The following is a 15,429-nucleotide window of genomic DNA, read 5'->3' on the forward strand; positions in this document are numbered from 1 at the left end:
CATGATTATCTCAAGTCTTCCCTCTATGAAAATAATTTGATGTTCAGCTGCATCTATTCTGTTACCTGTTTATTTTTCTAAGTTGTCAGATCCGAAGTAGGATTTTGCTACACACCTTGTCTCTTTGACACTTTAATCTCCTTTGGTTTGATACAGAATCTGGGTGACTTCTTGAAACTTATCCTGTGTTATCTAAAACTCAGTTGTCTTCCCATCAGAACTATAGCTCAAGGCTGTGAGTTGCTTGCTGTCCACTTTTCTGTAGTTTTAGGGCATGGGGAGGGGATAGGGCTGCATCCAGCTTTTGTTATAGGACCTGGAACCTGTGCTTTTCCGAGATCCCATTAAAATCTGTAGTTCCAGTACCCATGCTACCCAGCTGGGTGTGTGTACCACTCTTGTGGGTTTGCCCCATCCAGCAGTGATCCAGAAACTGTCAAGCCTTGGGTGTCCTCCTTCACTCCACCATGGTCCCATGGTGTTTAGTGCTGTTGCTCCTAGGTGCTTTCTCTTGACTTCTCTCCAACTTGCCTTTTCACCCTCTCAGTCATGTTCTTTCCAAATTGATATGGGGGTGTTGCAATTCCTGAAAATTATCAGGATTTTTCCATTTCATCTATTTTCTTCCATACTACTCGGGAAGGTAAGTATGAGATTATGAAGCATCTGTCACCACATCAGAACTCTCTTTTCCTTTCTTGGACAACTTCTTTTAAAGATTCATGGCCTAAGGTTGAACCTCTTTCCTTGTTACTGCTGGTGGATTTTAAAAAATGCCTTTACTTGGCCTTTACTTGGCCTTTATTTTGGAAGGATATTTTCAATGAACGTAGAATTCTAGGTGTTCCCTGTCCCCTCCCCCAGCGCTTTAAAGATGTTCCACTGTCTTGTGGTCTCTATAGTTTCTAGCAAGAATTCAGCAGTTATTCAAATGGCTCTTCCACTATGTGATGCATCATTTTTTTCTCTGGTTGCTTTCAAAAACTTCTCCTTATTTTAGTTTCCAAAAGTTTGACTATTATATACCAATGTGTGTCTTTATGTATACTTATGCTGCTTCGGGTTCATTTAACTTATTTATTTATTTATTTTTGTGGTAAGTGGGCCTCTCACTGTTGTGGCCTCTCCCGCTGTGGAGCACAGGCTCCGGATGTGCAGGCTCAGCAGCCATGGCTCACGGGCCCAGCTGCTCCGCGGCATGTGGGATCTTCCTGGACTGGGGCACGAACCCGTGTTCCCTGCATCGGCAGGCGGACTCTCAACCACTGTGCCACCAGGGAAGCCGCATTGAACTTCTTTTTTTTTGTTTTTTGGTGGTACGCGGGCCTCTCACTGCTGTGGCCTCTCCCATTGTGGAGCACAGGCTCCGGACGCACAGGCCCAGTGGCCATGACTCACGGGCCCAGCCGCTCCGTGGCATGTGGGATCTTCCCAGACCGGGGCACGAACCCGTGTCCCCTGCATCCGCAGGCGGATTCTCAACCACTGCGCCACCACGGAAGCCCCCATTGAACTTCTTGAATCTATAAATTTGTCTTTCAATAAGTTGGGAAAAAATTAAGCCATTATTCCTTCAAAACCAATTTTTTGGCCTCATTTTCTCTTTTTCCCACCTTTAGAATTCAAATTACATATATGTAGACATTTTTTATTATTCCACAGGTCCCTTAGACTCTGTTTATATTTTTTGATGTCTCTTTTTCTTTCTGTTCTTCAGGTAGAAAATTTCTATTGATTTGTCTTCAAGTTTTTTGACTCTCTTTTAAAAAATTAATTAATTTATTTATTTTTGGCTGTGTTGGGTCTTTGTTGCTGTGTGTGGGCTTTCTCTAGTTGTGGCGAGCGGGGGCTACCCTTCGTTGCGGTGCACAGGCTTCTCCTTGCAGTGGCTTCTCTTGTTGTGGAGCACAGGCTCTAGGCGCACAGGCTTCAGTAGTTGTGGTGCACGGGCTTCAGTAGTTGTGGCACACGGGCTTAGCTGCTCTGCGGTATGTGGGATCTTCCCGGACCAGGGCTCGAACCCATGTCCCCTGCATTGGCAGGTGGATTCTTAACCACTGTGCCACCAGGGAAGCCCTTTGACTCCTTTTTTCATCAAGTCCATCCAGAGAATTTTTAATTTCAAATATTCTATTTTTTCAGTTTTAGAATTTCCATTGGTTCTTTAAAAATATAATTTCTACTTCTCATTTGAGATTTCCTGCCATTCACTTATTGAAAGTATTTTTTCTTTGACTTCACTGAGCATAATTTTAATAGCTGCTTGGCGATCTTTAGATTGATTCCAACACCTGGATCATATTGGGCTTGGTGTCAGTTGATTGTCTTTTCTCTTAAGCCTGGATCATATTCTCTGGTTCTTTGTATGTTGAGTAATTTTGAATTATATCTTAGACATTATGAATTTAATGTTATGGAGATTCCACATCCTATTATAGTCCTCTGAAGTGTTAATGTTTGGCTTTAGCAAGTAAATGCACTTCAGTAGATTCAAAGTCAACACTGCTCTTTGGGGAGCAGCTCAAGTCTCAGCTCATTTCCTCTATCTTTAGATCTGCTGCTTTGAGTCTGCCTTACGCTTGTGTGGTTCAGAATCTGACAGAAACTTGGTGAGAGTTTATACACAGAATTTATGGTCTCTCTCTCTCTTTAGATCATTCCTTTTCAATATTTTCCCTCTACCATTACTTTCCAGCATACTCTGTTCTTTGGTTCTTTAGGCCAGAAGGAGTGTGAATTTTTTTAATCTGAGTCTTAGCCACCGCAGATGGTGCTGACCTCAGCCTGTTCCCAGGCTAAAAACTACAAAAAAGGGTAACTCACCTTTTGTCAATACCTTCTTCCAAGATGTGACTGTCCTCTAGATTCTGTCTGCTTCTATTTACTCTCAGCAAACCTTCAGGTTGCAGGTTTTTGTATTTTGTCTAGTGTTTATAGCTGTTATCTGTTGGGAGAGCAGGATCTGGTAGGTGTTTACTTGTCCATACCCAAAGTGGAAATTGATGGTAATTTTTTTTTTTAATGTTTTGTTGTTTTTTTCTTCTGTCATTCATTGTGTAAAATGTTGGGTGTTGGGTGAGGCAGATCCTCTAATCTAGAGGCATTTTGCCATTTTTACCCGGAAGTTCTCTTGTGAAAATGTCTTATCCTTCCTTAGCCTCAGCTTTATAATGTGTATAATGGAGGAAACAGTGTCTTCTTTGTGGAGTTATTGTAAGTGTTAAATGGGACAGTGCAGAGAAAGCGTTTTAACACAGTGCTGGCCGTTAATAGATTATTACCACTATCTTTGATATCCATATCTCATCCCTACCATGTGCCTGGGGAATGTTTAGAGGTTAATAATGACTGTTGAATAAATGAATTAGAATGTAAAAATAGAGAAGGAAGAGAATGGATATAAGAAATGGTGGAATCACAGGAAAACTGAAGAGACACTTCAAGGCTGGCATTTCTCCCTTGGCCCTGGGCATGTAGCAGACACACAGGCCTGTGGCCAGATGGCTCTTCCCTCTGGCCAGGCTTCTGTTACACAAGGTGTTCTCTCTAACTTGTGTGCTGATTCATCATGCAAGTGGCAGTACGAGGCCAAGCCTTTAGAACTAGGTGAAGAGTCTCCACATTCCTGATTTTTACACTTTCCAGGAGGTACAAATGAATTCTGTGGGGATTCTGGAGCCAGAGGGGGACTCCACCCCAGATTTGTGAGCATGGGAGGCAATACTTGAAAACCGCATTTATGTGGAACAATATCAGAGACAAAATAAAGAGGCTTGGGGATGGGAGAGGCTCCTCATTACCCAGACATGAGAAGCCTGCTAACACTCTGACTTTAGGGAGAAATCATTCCCCGCACTAGAAGGCCGAAGTGCCAACTCTCAGCAGGCAGTTACATACTCCAGAATCATAATGGTGTTTAGGAGGGCAGAGGGGTGGGAGCGTTTGGGTACCAGCAGTGGCCATACTTCCACTCAGAGCACTGGTTGGGCCACCATGACAGGATGGCAGCATCAGCAAGGTCCTGAGTCCGGGAACCTTCTTCACCTGAGAAAAAACACAAGACTTTAAATAAAAAATATTATTAATTGAACTGTATACCTGAAGATGGTCAAAATGGCAGATTTTATGTTACATATTACCACAGTTAAAAACAAACAAAATTATTAAAATAATACATGCCCATTGTAGACAATTTGAAAAATTAAGAAAGATTGAAAGAAACAAAATAATCCCTATTCCTTCCTTCTAACATTTTGGTAATTTCCTTTCCTTCCTTTTACATACAAATTGTCTATAATGTGTGTGTTTCTTGGGTAATTTATTATAATCTGAGCATATTTGTTATTAAGCATTGTTTGAAAATATCATTTTAATGGATTCAAAGTAATTCATTTTATGAATTCATCAAATCATATTTGATTGTCTCGGTGGCTATTTAGGCTATTTCCAATATTTGCAGAAAAAGAACACTACAATAATCATCTTTCAACATATGTCTTTGTTTAATAGATCCTTTGAAAGTGTAAAAATTTTTTGTTTCTTCCTCTCTCATGCTTCTCACATTCTACATTTCCTTAAATGCAGAGATCAGGTCTGGCCTCTATGAGGAAAACTTCCCTGAGCACTTCAGCCTGCAAAACTCCCTTCCTTCTCTGACTCCAATTGCATTAATTTGTTCATTCATTCATTTATCAAATATTATTTGATGGCATATCAAGAATGTATAAGTAAATGTTCATCAAATATTAATTTTTCCCTCTAATAATGTGATTACTTATATAATAATTATGGCTAACGTCCATTGAGTACTTACTCTGTGCTGACAGTTTTTTTTTTTAAGTAAGTGTATTTCATTTATTTATTTATTTATTGGCTATGTTGTGTCTTCGTTGCTGTGCAGGCTTTCTCTAGTTGCGGTGAGCAGGGGCTACTCTTTGTTGTGGTGTGCAGGCTTCTCATTGCAGTGGCTTCTCTTTTGCAGAGCACGGGCTCTAGGTGTGAGGGCTTCAGTAGTTGTGGCATGTGGGCTCAGTAGTTGTGGTGCACGGGCTTAGCTGTTCCGTGGCATGTGGGATCTTCCTGGACCAGGGCTCGAACCCATGTCCCCTGCATTGGCAGGCAGATTCTTAACCACTGCGCCACCAGGGAAGCCCTGTGTTGACATATTATTTTATTTTATTTTATTTTACTTTTAAATTTTATTTTATTTGTCTTAAGTCTTTATTGAATTTGTTACGATATTGCTTCTGTTTTATGTTTGGTTTTTGGCCATGAGGCATGTGGGATCTTAGCTCCCCAACCAGGGATTGAACCTGCACCCCCTGCATTGGAAGGCGAAGTCCTAACCACTGGGCCACCAGGAAAGTCCTTGTGCTGACATTAAAAAAAATTACTTTACGTTGTATTATCTCATCTTTACAATACTATCTATGCTTTACCTATGGGAAAGTTGAGGCACAGAGAGATTAAGTAACTTGCCCAAGGTTGCTCAGCTATTCTTTGGGTGACCTAGGATTCAATTCCAGATATTCTGGTACCAGAGTCTATTAACTACGTTAACAGTTATATATGCTGCCTCAGCTGGACGGTTCTAGGAACAAAGCAAGTATACGTCCTGTAGTGTGGAGCTTACTTAGGGCTTGGGTTTCCCACTGAGCTCTGAATCATGAAGCTGTACCTTCATGGCTGTCTGAGGGTAACTCTTGCTTCTGCATCCTGTGAACTCCTACAGGGCTAGGGCCCTGTCTCCTCCTGCCTTCTACCCCCAAGAAGCACACAGCTAGTACCAAGTGTTGCTCAGTAATGCCTTTAAGCCAATGGATGGGGGTAGCCGACAGAGATCTGAGCACCTAGAGTCCAGGTTTTGCTTTGGGCTCCATCATTGTTCAGGTGGTGTTTCTCTATCACCCTGGAGTCCATTTCCTCATGAGGGACATGAGATAATCTTTGACATCCTATGAGTGTAGAAAAATCTCCCAGTGATACCTTGAATTTTTCTCACATGGTGATGAGCAACCACTAGCACAAGACCCTACTGTGACCTCCAGCTCTCTGATTTAGTCCAAGGCCTATAATTTCAGGGTTAAACATGAGAAATTGTCTCCATGTTGCTTCTTTTTCAATATGCCCAGATGTGAGCAGGCATCTTCAGAAGCCAAAATGAAGTGCTAATTTTCTCACAGACATTTGTCTATTTCATGAAGTAGGTATCTAGATGTTTGGGCTCCTGTAACAAAATACTATAGATTGGGTAACTTATTAAGAACAAAAATTTATTTCTCATAGTTCTGGAGGGCTGAGAAGCCCACAATCAAGGCGCTGGCAGATTCAGTGTCTGGTGGAGGGTCTGCTAACTGTTCATAGATGCCTATCTTTTCTCTGTATCTCAGGCAGCTTTTATAAGGGTGTGAATCCCATTCATGAGGGCTCTACCCTCATGACGTAATCACCTCCCAAAGACCCCACTTCCTAATAACATTTTTTTTTTTTTGGCCTCGCCATGTGGCACGCAGGATCTTAGTTCCCTGACCAGGGATCAAACCTATGCCCCCTGCAGTGGAAGCATGGAGTCCTAACCACTGGACTTCCAGGGAATTCCCTAGGTTTTTTTCTCAACGTATGAATTTTGGGGGGATATAAGCATTCAATTTATAACAGCAGATAATCATAATTACAATGTTTAATTTTTAATGGGATTAAAAGAATAAAGAGAAGAAAAAGAAGAGGAGAAGAAGGAGGCTACTTACTCAAGATTATAAGCATTTGTGTGTGTGTGTGTGTGTGTGTGTGTGTGTGTGTGTGTGTTTTAATTGGCCCTAAGGTTAAAAAAAGTTAGTTTTTCTTCTTTTTTTGATCGGGTTCATATCTAATAATTATAATAGCTTCCACCTTTTGAGTACCTATTAGATGCCTCGCAGGGCACATACTGGTATTATCGCTGATACTTACTGTGGTCCTTCAAGGACTATAGTACCTCCGTTTCATAGGCTCAGAGAGGTTAATGGCCTTTCTCAAAGCCACCTGCCCAGCAAAAAGCAAGGCAGCAATCAAACTCTGTTTTGCTCGATCCCAAAGCCTACTGATGTGCCACTACAACAGAGTTAGCTACCACCTCATTAGTTATTTAGGGAACAAGCTGTGTCATCAACATGATGGAGAGGCACACGGCAGAGGTATGGCCTTTTTGGAGTTTTATTAAAGACCTTGGAGGGGATCAGAGAGGCAAATGTCAGCTAAGAGGAGCAAGTCTGTTTCCTGGCCATGGATGGAGCCAAGAGGGACCCCTACTTCTTTACCCCTGTGATCCTGGATCAAAGTTTGGGGAATGGCTAAGTGAGGAGAAAAAAATCCTGAACCAATTCAAATCACCTCTCTGAATGTGTTACGAAAAATTTATCCTGATTTGTAGATTTATTTGTTTAAGAAAAAGAGTGCTTCTATGAAATATCTAATGCATTTTATTTGAAAGAGTACTTAGTTATACATTTAATGAATGAAAAAAAAATGGCCCCAGGAAATTATGCAGGTGTTAATAAGACTTTGGAGAAGGAATAGGTCATTTTGGACTCAGGGCTTCCTGGAACAGCTTAGGGTTGAACTAGACTTTAGAGGACGGGTTGTGTTTGTGCAGGTGGAGGCTAGATGAAGGAGGCATTTCAGAGGAATGAAAAAATATAAGAAAGTCCTAGGTGGAAAGATAATGGGGAGATGAGTCAGGTCATCCTCACATCACATTGCTTTCAAGGAAAAACTCATAAGCGAAGTGGTTAAAGAGCGGCTTTGAAGTCATATACATGTTGGTTCAATCCCCAGCTCTGCCAATTACAAGGCATGCAGCCTTCGACCAATTACTTAAACTCCTGAAGCCTCAGTTATCTTGTTTCCAAAGGCAGTTAATGACACACCCTGCACAGGGGCTTTGTGAGGATTTACTACCGAATAGCTTAGTTTCTGGTTCATTGAGGAAGTTATTATCTCTCAGATCATTCTGGAACATGCAGATCCTAATCTTAACATGCTCTATTTCACCTCAGTAATGACTAACTAAGAATTATGATTTCTTCTGCCTCCTGAGATCTAAGAAGCAGTAAAGCCACCTCCCCCTCTATGTGAAACCCTGGGTGAAGGAAATACATTTATCAGAGGTTCACCTTCACACAAAGCTATCTCGGATTAGGGACTTCCTTCTTCCCAGCAACAACAGTAACATTACACCAGTCTTCTGGTCATTTCCTACAATCTCTTCTTATCACTTTCTTTGTTTTTCTTAGCCCCTTGAAGAGACAGGCTGAAAAGCCAGCCCTGACCACTAAGAAAAGTCAGAAGACAATGAGCAGGTACCGATTCCTCTCAGGGGCCTCCTTATGGGAGGCTGGCCCACAGCAATTTCTGCTTTTTCTCAAGTCTTTGGTTCTCTCTATACTTTCTGTGGCCCCTGATTAGCATCTACAACAGAGTCAGATGTGGACTTTAGTCCAAACTTTTATTAGCAAGGTGCTCTTTGATAGGTCATTTGAGTCTCGTGACCTCAGTTGATTTATCTGCAAAACTGAGATCAATTGAAAGATATGTTAGGCAAGTGCCTTGGACGTTCTCTAAATGAGTAACACATAATTAAGTGAGGAGACTAAAATCAAGCAGGTGCACTGTGCCCTTCTCTTGAACTCAACCATCAGATGAGTCCCAGATTCTGCAAATAAAAATTCCTCCTGAATGTGGTCCTATGACCTTCGCATCCTTCTTGGGCAAGGAAATGAGTTTCCTAGTATTCATCCTTCCTGTAAGTTTGAGAAAGACCTCACAGAGGAACTGCCAAAGATATACGATAGATGATATCCCTTGCTCCCTGGAAATACAGCCTACTTGATGGGATCCTGAGCTGAAGTTGATACAACCCTTTGAATACAAGTGCCTGTAATCCTCATCCCCAAACATTCACAAACACACACACCTTCGGCCTCAGTGGGCCTGCCCTGGTGTCCCTGCCTTCTGGATGGAGTCATTCTAAGGCCTTCAGTTTATGAAGTTGCGATGCTCTGAGCCATTTAGGTTAGAGAGGTGCAGGCTGTTATTAGCTTTATAGACCCCCTATTTGCTAATTGAACTAGACAGTTGGTGCTTTATTATAGCACCATGTAATGGATAATGCTTCTTCATTCAGGGGCTACTTCCTGCACTGAACTTTGTCAGTGCTCCCTGAATGCTTATCTAATTGCTCACACACTTAGGCCATAGCAGAGATAGTTACCGGCTAATTCAAATCACCAATCTCCCCACCAGCTCCTGGTAGGTGAACGCTACAGCTCTACACTCAGGTTTCTTGTGGGAAGTTACCAAAGATTTTGTGCTGTATGCTATACAAAGAGGGGTTGGAAAATTAATGTAGCTTTGCAGGAGGCATCTGTACGTTAGGAACTATCCCTGCAGTGGGGAAATATGACCTGGACAAAGGTCATTGTTCAGCTGGTTGTGATCAATTAACTATTGGTGATGATGGTTAATGAGATAGCAGTTGAGGCTGCAGCCACATCTCAGCTGTCTAAAGTTCATAATCCCATGGCAAAGGGTCCCTTGCTCGAGGCAGTGCCAGGAGAGAAGGCTCCCCTGCTCATGGAGTACCACATGGTCAGCCATGGTTGGTGGCCTTTTACCCTGTGGAGGAACTTCTTTGGGACAACCTAGAAAGCCTTAGAAGTAACCTAGTGATTTGTCTGCAAATCCTGCTGATCATCAGCATTGCCTGGGGAGAGTGTTAACAATTACAGACACCCAGAATCCAGCCCCAGAACCACTGGGGGAGAGACTAAAACTTACATTTTACAGGATTTTTGTAGGTGATTCCAAATGTCAGCCAGGTTTGGAAACAACTTATTTAGTCCGACTGCCCTCGTTTCACAAAAGTAGTGCCTTGGCTGAGGTCTGCATGCTGAATCATGGGAGCTGGGAGTAAAATGCAGTCTGGTGATTCTTACATTGGTATCCTGTGTGTTGTGTGGCTTCTCTCAAGAAACATCAGCTGGCTTTGGGGAGAGATGTGTAAAATACACGTGGGTGAAACACAATAAAAAATGGCATAATCCTCTGAGTGTCTAAGTCACCAGAACCTAACAGTGGCCATTAGCTTACTGCAAGAAATTAAAACTTGGTTAAGAATACAGCTTCACCACTTACTGCTTGTGTGACCCTTGTTAAGTCACTTACCTCTCAGTTTCCTCGTCTACAAAATATGAATAATAAAGTCAATAGTAGCTACCTAATAGGGTTGCTGCAAGGGTTCAATGAATAACAGAATGTCTGAAAAGTGCTTGATGGAGCACTTGGCATGTAGGAAGTGCTTAGTAACTGTTAGCTTTATTTTTTGAGCATTTACTATGTGCAAACACTATACTAAGAGCTTGATGGCTGCCATTCCCAAGATCCAGCCCTTCTGTGAAGCAGGCATTCTCAATCAAGCCTTCCCAATGGGCAGCTGGGGGAAAGACTGACTGGGCTTGTACCTTTGGCTGCATTGGTCTTTTGAAATTTGGCATTCTGTGATTGCTGTCTACATAGGTGATATGTAGAAATATGTCATGGTGAAAATATCCTCTTGGAGGTAACAGTTGTGGAATTTTTGTAAATCTGACTAAAGCTCCTTGAGGGTAGAGCCTGTCCCTTGATCATCTTGGTGTCTTCTATTCATCTTGGTGTTCCCTGATCTAGTCTAGACCCTTTCTTGGCCCATAGTGCTCAATAAATGTTTGTCAAGTAGAATTAAATATCATCTCTTCAAGTTAATCCGATGCCTCCTTCCAAGAAATACTCATCCCCTGGGTTATTTATCTTGACTTTCTTAATTCTTCACGGCTTATCGTGGCATGCCTTCACAATGGACTTTCAATCCATTTTTCCTCCTGTCATGCATGCTGTAAATGGTTTATTGCAGGACTATTTATAATAGTGGAAAAATTGAAAATGACCTTAATGTCCAGCTGTGGGAAAATGGTTGAATAATTTATGATGCACTCATATATTGCTAATAGCTATGAATTACCCATGCTTACTGTGCCATGTACAGTAATTATACTTTTTGCGTAATTAACTCGTTTAATCTTTAGAACCACTTTGTGAGGTAGATACTACTATCCTACTATTTTACAGGTAAGGAAAGAGAGCCAGAGAGGTTAATTAATTTGTCCAAGGTCACACAGCTAGGAGGTAGCAGAGTCAGGATTCAAACTCACGCAGCCTGACTCCAGAGTATTCTCAGCCACTAAACTAAACCATCTCTCATATTGACAACAAACAGTGCAATAAACCGCTAATAAATTGCCTAAGAATATTTGCCTTGCCTCTACTAAGGGCTGAAGTGAATGAATACATTTATTGTTCAATATACAAGGGAAAAGCTTATGATATACTCTAAGTGGGGTAGAAAAGCAGGATATCCTTTATATACATTATGATCTCAACTATGGAAAGAAAACTGTACAGGAAATAACTGGAAGAAAATAGGCCAAAAGGTTGATTCTGCTTGTGGCTGATGGGATGACAATCTTCCCCTCTTGATTCTTTACACTTGTCTGACTTTTCTATTTGTCAATTAAAAAAATTTTTTTAAAATTTATTTTTGGCTGCGTTGGGTCTTTGTTGCTGAGCGCGGGCTTTCTCCAGTTGTGGAGAGCGGGGGCTATTCTTCATTGTGGTGCGGTGTGCAGGCTTCTCATCATGGTGGCTTCTTTTATTGAAGAGCACCAGCTCTAGGTGCATGGGCTTCAGTAGTTGCAGCACATGGGCTCAGTAGTTGTGCCGCACAGGCTTAGTTGCTTTGTGGCATGTGGGATCTTCTGGGACCAGGGATTGAACCCGTGTCCCTTGCGTTGGCAGGGCAGATTCTGAACCACTGCACCACCAGGGAAGTCCCTGTGTGACTCTTCTAAATTTCCTAAAGCAAACTTTATCTGTAAAATGAGAGGGGAAAAAAAACAGTTCGAAATCAATGTTTAAAAATGTGAGGCCTTACAGAGGCAGATTTGGGAGGAATCACCAACAGGCATCAAATACTTGTTTTTTTTCCCCCCACCAAAACCCTTTGTTAATTTCAAAGAAGTTTCATTGGCCCACAAGCCCTCTTGCGCCAAGCCTGACCATTCCTGCAGGTTATTCTGACGGTCATCCTCACGTCATAAATACACAGGAGGCAGCTTCTACTTTGGGTCTGGTAGAAGTCCCTTGGGAAAAGCCAATTTCCTGGATCTTTTTGAGAGTATTTATTACAAGCATCTGCGATTCCTCAGAGCTCCTTTGCCCCTGTATTTCCTGCCATTGCTGGTACATCTGGTCTCCTGGGCATAGTTTTTGAGTCTTGCCCCCAGGGCAGCAGGGCAGCAGTTTGGGTCGCCGCAGCTGGTGAAGTGTCAGCAACGGTTTGATGGGCTTGTCTGGTCTTTTGCAGCTCTGGGGACAGATGCAGTATGAAGAACAGAGGCCTTGGTTTCAAAGCACAGCTCAACACTCACTAGTGGGCTTTAAGGAACTCACTTTACCTCTGAGCCTCAGTGTTCTCATCTGTAAATGGGGTTGATCAAGAGGCAAATCTACCTCACAGGTTATTGTGAGTCTGAAGAGGGCTCAAGCGGGAGAATGTATATGCAGGCCATCATTAAATATAAAGGTCCATAGTCATGTGAAGGTTTCTTTTCTCCTCCCTCCTTTCCTTCCTTCCTTTTTTCCTTCCTCTCCCTCTCTCCCTCTTTCTTTCTTCCTTTCCTTTTGTAGTTTCCCACTTTCTCATACCTTTTGGAGTCACTGACAGAGGCTAATTAAAATTAATTAACATTAAAATTAAGGGAGCCTGCTAGAGGGAAGGACCTGGGAAGGGGAAGGGAGCTGGAAGAGCATCACAGTAGGGGGAGGGTTGTTGAGGAGGGAGGTGTAAAAATATGAGAGGGTGACTGTCAGAAGTAGAATTTTGGGGAGAGGAATGTTGTAAGCAGATATCTAGGAAGTTTGCCTCAAGATGTTTGCTACAACACCATTTTGTCTCCTTCAGAAAACTTCTGTAAAGACATCGCTCACTTTTTAATGTTCTTGAAGTGAGATTTGTAGACATTCCCCCGGCCCCATGTCTTATTCTCTTACTAAGATTGGCCTTAAGGCAAGAATAGGAAAAGGAGCTCAAGAAGACTTACACACACTAGGCTTCCAGAATGATTCCCCTTCTCCCAAGTGAGGATTAAATGAGAGCATGCAACAGAGACTGGCTTGCACACAGGTGATGTTCAGTACATGGCAATTATTATTATTATGAATCAAGAGACATTTTGCTAAAATGTAAGTGACTTAGAAAAGAGAACTGGTTTCTCATTGTATCTTCTAGGCCAGGCTGGACAGGAGCTGACTGGGTAAAGTGCAGTCCAGCCACACATGTGCCCCCATAGTATGTCCGTTTCTCTGACCTATCCTGATCACACCGGGCCGATTCCCCACGCTGAGGTTGTGGAGCCACCAGGCCACTGCTTGCTGTACCAGCCATTTCCCTGTCCTGTGGCTGCAGTCCTCCCATGAGGCCTATCTCTAGTGTCCAGCCTCTGCCCTCTAGTGTTATTCTCCACTGGACCATCCATGTAGGGACAGCAGGAGCAGTCCTTGGGTGCTTAGTTTAGAGATGCTGTTACTCTATTTCTATTTTCTGACTTGGGTTTTAGAGACTTAGCTGTGTCTGGGTATCTTCATCCTTGAAGCTGGCAGCACTGAGGCCCAAGGTAGGGGGCTCAGATAGACCACAGAGAAGTTCCTTTAACATGGAGGCTACCTTTCTGTTGGACAAGAGGTGCTGAAAGTGTTGCAGGAAGGGGGACTCCTTCCAGGGCCCGAGAGTGGGCTCTTGTCTAACATTTGGAAATGAATTGTCCGAGGAGACACACGTGCTGACAAAGTAAGAGACTTTACTGAGGAGTGCCCGGGCGGAGAGCAGGAGGGTCAGGGAGCCCAGGAGGACTGCGATGATGATGATGGGGTTAGTTTCCGGGTTGTCTCTGGCCAACCATTCTGACTTAGGGTCTTTCCTGTTGGTGCACGCATCGCTCAGCCAAGATGGATTCCAGCAAGAAGGATTCTGGGAGGTTGGTAGGACATACGGACTGGCATCTCCTCTCTCCTTTTGACCTTTCCGAATTCTTCCAGTTGGTGGTAGCTTGTTAGTTCCGCATTCCTTACCAGGACCTCCTGTTGTAAAGATAACGCATGCAAGTGGTCACTATTGGGCCTGACCAGGGTGGGCAGTTTTGGTCAGTGGTACCCCTAACAAAAGCATGCAGAGGAGGGAGCACTATCTAAGGGCTTGATGAACATTTATAGTGGGGTGAGGAAGAAGAGTTTAGAAGGTTATTTTCAACTGCCTGCGTCTCCTTTCACCCCCACTCAAGACTTTGTAATAACATCAACCTCCACTTCAAGAGTGCTATGAAAATATTGTTTGCCAGTGGATTATTGTTAACGAATGTTAAAAAGCAGGGGGGCATTATTTGCATTAGCCAGTAAACTGCCTAAAATGATGACTGAGAAAGGCATGACCTAAAATATTATTCATGGGCAAAGGCTGAGATCAGTGGGGGGCAGGGAGCTGAGATGGTGTCCAGAGGGAAAATAGGTCTCTATACTTCTAAGGAAAACATGCTGTCAAGGCAGGGGCTCCAGAGACAATGAGGAGTGAAGCCTCATCAATAGGCTCGGGAAGACTGGACCATGCCCCATCCAAAGGTCCAGCCTCTTGCTTCTCACTTATGGGTGAGAAGGCCCCAAAGGCTCTGAAGACACAGCAACCTTGAGGGAGCAGCCTCCAAAGGGAATAACCCAGAGCTGCTCCCAGCCTGGAAATTTGCCAGTGGCACTGCTACTTGCCTCCTCATCTGCCTTGGAGCCCCAGGATCTTCCTGGGCTTCTATTGTCATCTGTGGTCATCCTAGTCCTGCAAGCCAAGAATCCAGAGTGAGCCTGTCCCCTGTTTTCTCCATACCTTGGCTGGAGTTCTTCTGGTGATGAGAACCTTTTAGAGAAAACTCTCCGCTGTTCCTTGTTCTTGGTTCCTAAGCAGTGTTGACACAAAAGTGATGCTGAGGATGGAAATGATGAATGCTTTCAATTAATGTGGAAGAGGTTCAAATTCTGGCTCTTCCATTTCCAAGTGACTTGAATTTCCTCATCCACAAGATAGGGCTAAGGCCACCACGTATCCTGTGATGAGGAGAGAGTGCTTTTGCTCCCCAAATGGTAGCCATTGTTTGGATGTCCTTTTCTCATTCCCTCTGTCATTGCCACCACTCCTATTATATCTCCACTGATGTCAACTTCCAAGTTGATCTCTGTGTTCCGTGCTTTCATCTCTGATCCTGCCAACCATTTTCCAGGAGGCTCACTGCCAGAGAAATCAGTGTAAAACACAAGGAGGTA

Source organism: Kogia breviceps, chromosome 5 (assembly GCF_026419965.1).
Source record: "Kogia breviceps isolate mKogBre1 chromosome 5, mKogBre1 haplotype 1, whole genome shotgun sequence".
Classification (NCBI taxonomy): domain Eukaryota; kingdom Metazoa; phylum Chordata; class Mammalia; order Artiodactyla; family Physeteridae; genus Kogia; species Kogia breviceps.